Source organism: Engystomops pustulosus, chromosome 2 (assembly GCF_040894005.1).
Source record: "Engystomops pustulosus chromosome 2, aEngPut4.maternal, whole genome shotgun sequence".
Taxonomy (NCBI): Eukaryota; Metazoa; Chordata; class Amphibia; order Anura; family Leptodactylidae; genus Engystomops; species Engystomops pustulosus.
In genome coordinates this window covers 28,840,934-28,847,823 of record NC_092412.1, presented here as the reverse complement: position 1 = coordinate 28,847,823, position 6,890 = coordinate 28,840,934, and positions in this window count along the sequence as shown.

Sequence of the window (6,890 nt, the reverse complement as noted above, 5' to 3'; positions counted from 1 at the left end):
TGAAATACACCAAAATAGTACCAGGGGCATACTACCATGGTAGCAGAGCAGCTGCTATGGGGCCCGCAGTGTAAGGGGGCCTAGGCATCTAACCTGACACACTAAAGAATGGCTGATGTGCCCCATTATATACATGTTATGCTGCACATGGTACATTATAATATGTATATAACACTACACATCTTCCATAGTACACAGCATGAATCGGGAGCTCAGATTAGAAATGTCAGGAGAGAGGGAGGACACAGGATTAAGGATCTCTCCTCTCATTGCAGAAATGTGTGAGCATATAAATATGAATATATGAGTGGGTAAGGGGTCCCCATTCAAAAGTCTATTATGGGGCCCTGCCTCATCGTTGGGGGCCCATTTTTAGCGAATTTTTGTAAGCTGCGATTTAAGGGCCATAACTTTTTTTCTGCGTGCTACCTTAACACTTATTTTTTGCGAAAAAAAGGAGGTTTTCTCAGCTCACCCACTAAGTGCAGTCATATGTAGAAAACTGAGCCGGATCAGTGCTTGTAGGAAGAATGCAAACGGTAATCCAGCAGCCAGGCAGGTATGAGGACAAAATTATGAATAAAAAGTGAAAGTTTATTTCATCCTTTAAAAATCTTAAAACGGTACCATGGTGAAAAAAAACTGACGCGTTTCGAACTAAATGTAGTTTTTAATCATAGTCTGACCCTCACCGTGGGAGTCTGGGCTTTATGTGAATACAAACGGAAGTGGGCGACAGGAGAGTCCCTAATTACATCACAGGTGAGAAATCAAACACAGGAAATTCACTATATAAATCAAAGCAGAAAAAGTTAGAAAATAACACACTTAATATATGTACATTAGGTCGTATCTTGAATTCAGGCCATGAGGGGCTCTGGTATTCATCGTCATGATCCAGAATGCCTCTCTGTTGCGGAGGGCTTTGACCCAGTCCCCGCCTCTTTTGGGACGTGTGACTCGTTCAATGGGTGTGACTGTGAGTTGCGAAGTTTCTCCCTCATGTAAATCCCTACAGTGTTTAGATACAGAAGATATGTTACGGGTGTATGTATGTGTACAGGCGGATTGTGTGCGGGCTCCAGATAGATGTTCCGCAATTCTCTGTTTCAAGGTGCACTTAGTGCTTCCTATGCATTGGACAGAACATGAAGTGCAGGTGATAGAGTACGTACTCTGTTTATAAATGAGTGTATTTTGTAGTATTTATTATTGTATATAGAAAAGGCAACTTTTGTCTTCACTATGTATTTACATAAACCGCAACGAGATTGGGCGCACTTGTAGCTACCTGTACTTTTTAACCAAGATTGATCATTGTGGGTGGATACGTATAAATTCGGGGATAACATATCCCCCAAAGTCGCATTTTTTGGGACACATAGACCTAGTTAAAATGTCATTTTTATTTGGTGAAAAAGGTGAAAATTTTTTTTTTTTTTGCAATTTATAGTACATTTGGGTCGGTACGCTCACAGAGATCCCATCTATATATAACATTTTGTTATATTTTAATTCTTATGTGTCCCAAAGAATTATAATTGCCCTTTAACCTATAGAAGATTTTCTCCAAAGTTTAATGCAAATTATTTCAGCAGAGTTACTTTGAGGGTGGGGTCGCATTTAACGCTTTGATTCTGTTTAAAAAACAATGAAAGTGCACGGAGACGTGTTTCTATAGAAATGCCTATGCGATCAGGCCATGGGACGTGCTTGTGTGCTTTCATTGCGCTTATAAACTGAATCAAAGCGGTAAGTGTGACTGCACCCTCATGGACTAGAAGGAGAGCTCTTCGGCAGAGGAAGTTACTGTATAAGCCAACTTCTTTAGCACAATTTTTGTGCTGAAAAAGCCCCACTCGCGGTAGTGTCGCCGTATGGTGATGTCATAGTTCTGTGCTGCACATCGCATAGACGCGCATCTGCCCGATGAGTTGCTGTGGGGAGAAGAGGGCACTCTGCTGAACATTATAGTGATGGGGGCACTCTGCTGAACATTATAGTGATGGGGGCACTCTGCTGAACATTATAGTGATGGGGGCACTCTGCTGAACATTATAGTGATGGGGGCACTTTGCTCAACATTATAGTGATGGGGGCACTCTGCTGAACATTATAGTGATGGGGGCACGCTGCTGGACATTATAGTGATGGGGGCACTCTGCTGGACATTCTAGCAATGGGGGCACTCTGCTGAACATTATAGTGATGAGGGCATTCTGCTGGGCATTATTACGAAAATCTCCATCGGATCCATAGAGCCCTGTGGATAGGGCGGACTTTCCTTTGTGGGAAATCCCCTTTAATATGGCACTCTGCAGGACATTATATTAATTGCAGGGACTGCTATGGATATTAATTGTCCAGGGCACTCTAATAAGGGGGGCTCCATTGTTGTCCTAGATAAAGATCTCTATCGCTCAGCTACCATGGCCATGCTCCAGAAAGGTGATACTTTCTTTGGATCCTTCTGGAGTCCAGGAGGTCAGAACTGTTAAAGGAAGTTGTTTATTTGGGCTTCTTCAATCAATGGATGATGGATTTTTTGTTACCTTTTAACTTTTTGTGGCCACACTTTTACACACTTCCCCAAACCCACAAAGGTAGTTTTCCACCAAGTCTACGACCAATAGTCTCTGGAACTAAGTCTTTATTTGAAAACCTGTGTTCCTGACTAGATGACATGCTTCGGCCCCTGGTCAATGGTCTCCCTGGCTTCATCAGAGACGGTAAAACCATTGTGTCCGTTCTAAATGATTTTTCTTGTTTACAATTATATAGCTGGTTTTCATGTGATGTCACGGCCCTGTACACGTCCATTACTTATAGTCGCGTAGGTTACCCCATCGGGGCCTGTTTTTCCCCTTCCCTGGCCAATCTTTTTGTTGGAGAGGTATCTTTGGGATGTCACTAATCCATTTACATTATGTATTAAATGGTATGGCTGCTACATCGACGACTGCCTCCTGGTGAGGTTCAGGCATCGGGCGTCAGTCGCCGATTTTATGGCATATATTAATGATAACGAATTTAATTTTAAATTTACGTTTGAACACCAGGAGACCTCTATCTCCTCTTTAGCGGGGATACCAATAAAAATGTGTAATTTCTCAACTGTACCGTAAACCCTCAAGTGGCAATACCCTCCTGCGGGCAGATAGCGGTCCCCCGAAACATAGAATTAGGAATCTCCCTATCCTACATAGGGGATACATTCAACCCCTTCATAACACAGGAAGGAGAATCTTTGAGTCTAAACCCCGTGCACATTTTCTGATAATCAAAATGCCCGATCTATCAAAATATAATAACGGATTTTCACTGCGTTTTAACTTCGTAACAGAAAATAGTGCCCAAAGTCGAAAATGCCACCTTTTTGCCATTTTTAATAATAAAAAGTCATCAAAAGGTCGTACAGTCCTAAAAATGATGCCATTGAAACGTCATCAAAAGTCGCACAAAATGACACCTCCCACAGCTCCGTACACCGAAGTATGAAAAAGTTATTAGCGCCAGAAGATGGCAAAATAAAAAAAAAAAAACAATTTGTACAGGAGGTTTTAATGAAAACATTATAAAACCTATACAAATTTGGTATCCCCGCGATCGTACCGACCCAAAGAATAAAATAGACCTTTCATTTGTGGTGCACATTGAAAGCGTAAACTCCAAGCCCAAAAAAAAACTGTTCAAATGCGTTTTTTCACCGTTTTGACTGCATTCGGAATTTCCCAGTTCAAGGTATGGAATATTCGAAACTTCACTAGGAAGTGCAATTTGTTACACAAGCCGTCAGTATATATATGTATATATATATATATATATATATGTCCCCCATATGGCAGTGTGAATATAGCCTAATAGTAAAGTATTTCACATCAAAAGACAAATGAACTGCGAGACTACATGGGGAGTTTAACTCATTGAATGTGTGGACTGCCCTCTTCAGTATGTAGGGTGCACTGCACGAAAACTCAAAGATCGCATTTCTGAGCACATTACTGGGGCTAATCCCAGAATTATAGCCAGCACCCGCAGCATCACTGGTGCCCCATGCAGGGTCTGTCACACACATATGGGGTTACTGCTATCGATCACATTTCAAATGACAGACAAGGAGGGGATCGGAACAAGAAACTATTTGTACAGGAAGCAAAATGCATAACCACCTTAGAGACACGTTCTCCATTTGGACTTAACTCAAGAAACGATCTTTCATACATACCGAAATTTTTCGTACTATAAGGTGCACCATCAATAAATGCCTGCTAAAATGTTTAGGTTCATATATAAGGCGCACCGGATTATAGGGATGAATGACCAGCAGGTGGCAGACCTGTGCACAGTTCAAGGCAGCTGTTGTTTGTAAGTACGGTTCATATATAAGGCGTATTGGACTATAAGGCGCAACTTTTTTTGTGCGCCTTATAGTCTGAAAAATACGGTATATTGAATTCTGCTATGGATTAATATTTCTTTTTCTTCACCTGCAGCCTCCGTCCATCCCCCTCAGAAATATCCAATCATGGCTCTTATCCCTGTTTCAGGGTTGTCCAATTACTGCTCACCTCCACATCATGTGACCCTGAGGGGCAGGATTTTTGAAATCCCCTTCTGCTGCTATTTAAGTTGGCGGCCTTTTGACCATGTTTTTATTGGGTATGAATAAGAACCATAATGTATGATCCAAAACGTGTTACCCTGTGGTTCTTAATTGGTTTTTAATGTGTTCTTTTAATGGATTGATCAAATAAACAGATTTTTATCATTTGTTAAGCTGGTGCCAAAGGCTTCTAACATATTTTTCCAAGTATATATACTTGTGCTCCTTCACAGGTAACTTCAGTTGGAGGAGCTGTACAGGAGCACAAAGGTGGGGGCTGAGAGCTGAGGAGTCTGCAACACAGACAAGTCACATGTCTTTTGAAATGCATCCAAACAAAAGCCCAACCCCTGGGACTAAATGTCAGGAAGCCAGGTAAGTTAATATAAAAAATTATATTGTAATGAAAATGAGGTTCCTGGTGACAGGTTCCCTTTAACCTGAAACATCTCCCATCCTGCAACATCTGTGCCAGGCACTGCAAAAAGCATCAGCGACGGGCACCAACACCATACTCTACACTTGGCCCTGAAACACCAGTGTCTGCAGCGCCAGAGCCCTGACAAAATACAACAAATTTTGTCTGAAATTTCAAACTTTACTTGTGTGTATTTGTAAGTTTAATTTTAGGGGTAGCGGGTCAGGTTTGGGTTAGGGTTGGGTTCTTGGGTCAGGGTTAGGTGCTAGAGTCAGGGTGCTAAGATGATGGGGCTAGTGGTCTGCGGCAGTGTTTCTGCCTTTTCTAAGCATTTGCATTACAATATAATTGTGTGTTATAACTTACCTTGCACCCTTACAAAATCCTGGGGTAGCCACAGGGGCTGGACTATGGTTTCGATGCATTTCAAAAAACAACATTTGCCTTGTCTGTGTAACGCACTCCTCAGAGCTTGGCCCCCACCTTTGTGCTCCTGTATAGCTCCACCTCCTGCTCCTTCTCAGAGGTCACAGCCTGGTCAGCCTAACATCAGTGGGGGAGGGAGGAGCTTTACAGGAGCACAAAGATGGAGGCAGCCTGCAGCACAGACAAGTCACATGTTGTTTTTTGAATGCATCCAAACCAAAGCCCAGCTCCTGTGACTACCCCCGGATTTTGTCAGGATGCAAGAGTAAGTTATAACACACAATTATATTGTAATGCAAATGCTTAGAAAAGGTAGCGAGGCATTTTTGCACTGCAGGTGTCATAGGCTTCTGCAACCTGTCTTTAGTGAAAATGACAGGTTCCCTTTAAGTTCCTGGGAGTTGGGCCTAAGGTGCTACAGTTAAGGGGTAAGTGCATTAGGCCTACTCCACACAAATATTTTTGTGGACATGTGCTTGTAAATAGCACACATCCACATGTTATTCTATGTAGCCTTGCTCATTGCTGTATTTCTTAAAGGCCCGCATCTTCAACGTACGGCCGCAACATATCTTTTTAGGCAAGTCCTATTCCTGTCTGTACTTGCAGCATGGTCTTTTCTATTGGAAGTTTTGGAACACAAAAAAATAAAGTCGGAACTGAGATGGTCAGCGTCAGGGCAGTTTCACTAAAAATCTCTACTGCTGATGATAGAAGTGGGGAGAAGGGGAGCCGTGGGGAGGGCCAGAAGGCGAGTACTGTTTTTTGGGGGGTTTTTTAACGACTGCTGGCCCCCCTGTTTCCTCCACTCAGGGCTATAACCAACCTGGTGGAAGAAACGGGCCTGGTCAGCATATTTCCACTGCATGCAGAGATGTATATACATATCACATAACCTGTGGCCATGAATTTTTATGTAGTTCAAGGACTGCAAACAGCAGAAAAGGACAGGTATGTGAGGATGCCGCTTTTGTCTCTTGAGGAACGGCGATATGGCATTTCCAAGTAGCATGCGCCATCCCCCTGGTGCCATTTGGTTACCTCTAGTAGTGAAAGCTTTTACTGAGGCTAGTAGAGATCACTTTTACTATATGAAGTCACAGATTTTGCTCATACTTGATTTATTGGGGCTTATTTACTAAGGGTCCCGCAGATCGCACTTTCATCAGCTTTTAGAAATTTTTGAGATTAGCGCTGCTGGGACAGGTATTTAGAAGGGGATTGTGTCACACACGATCGGATTTTGGCGCCGACTTTCATGCAACAGAAATCGGGGGAGAGCTGTCAGACGATCCGACGGATTTAACTTTAAAATTGTGTCGCAAGACAATGTACTTACATCCACCGGGAAGAAGAAGGTGAACCCCGGCGGACCTGAGTGGGGAAGCTACGATCTTAGCACGATCTTAGCATGATCTGAGTGCATTATTGTTGGACAACGAA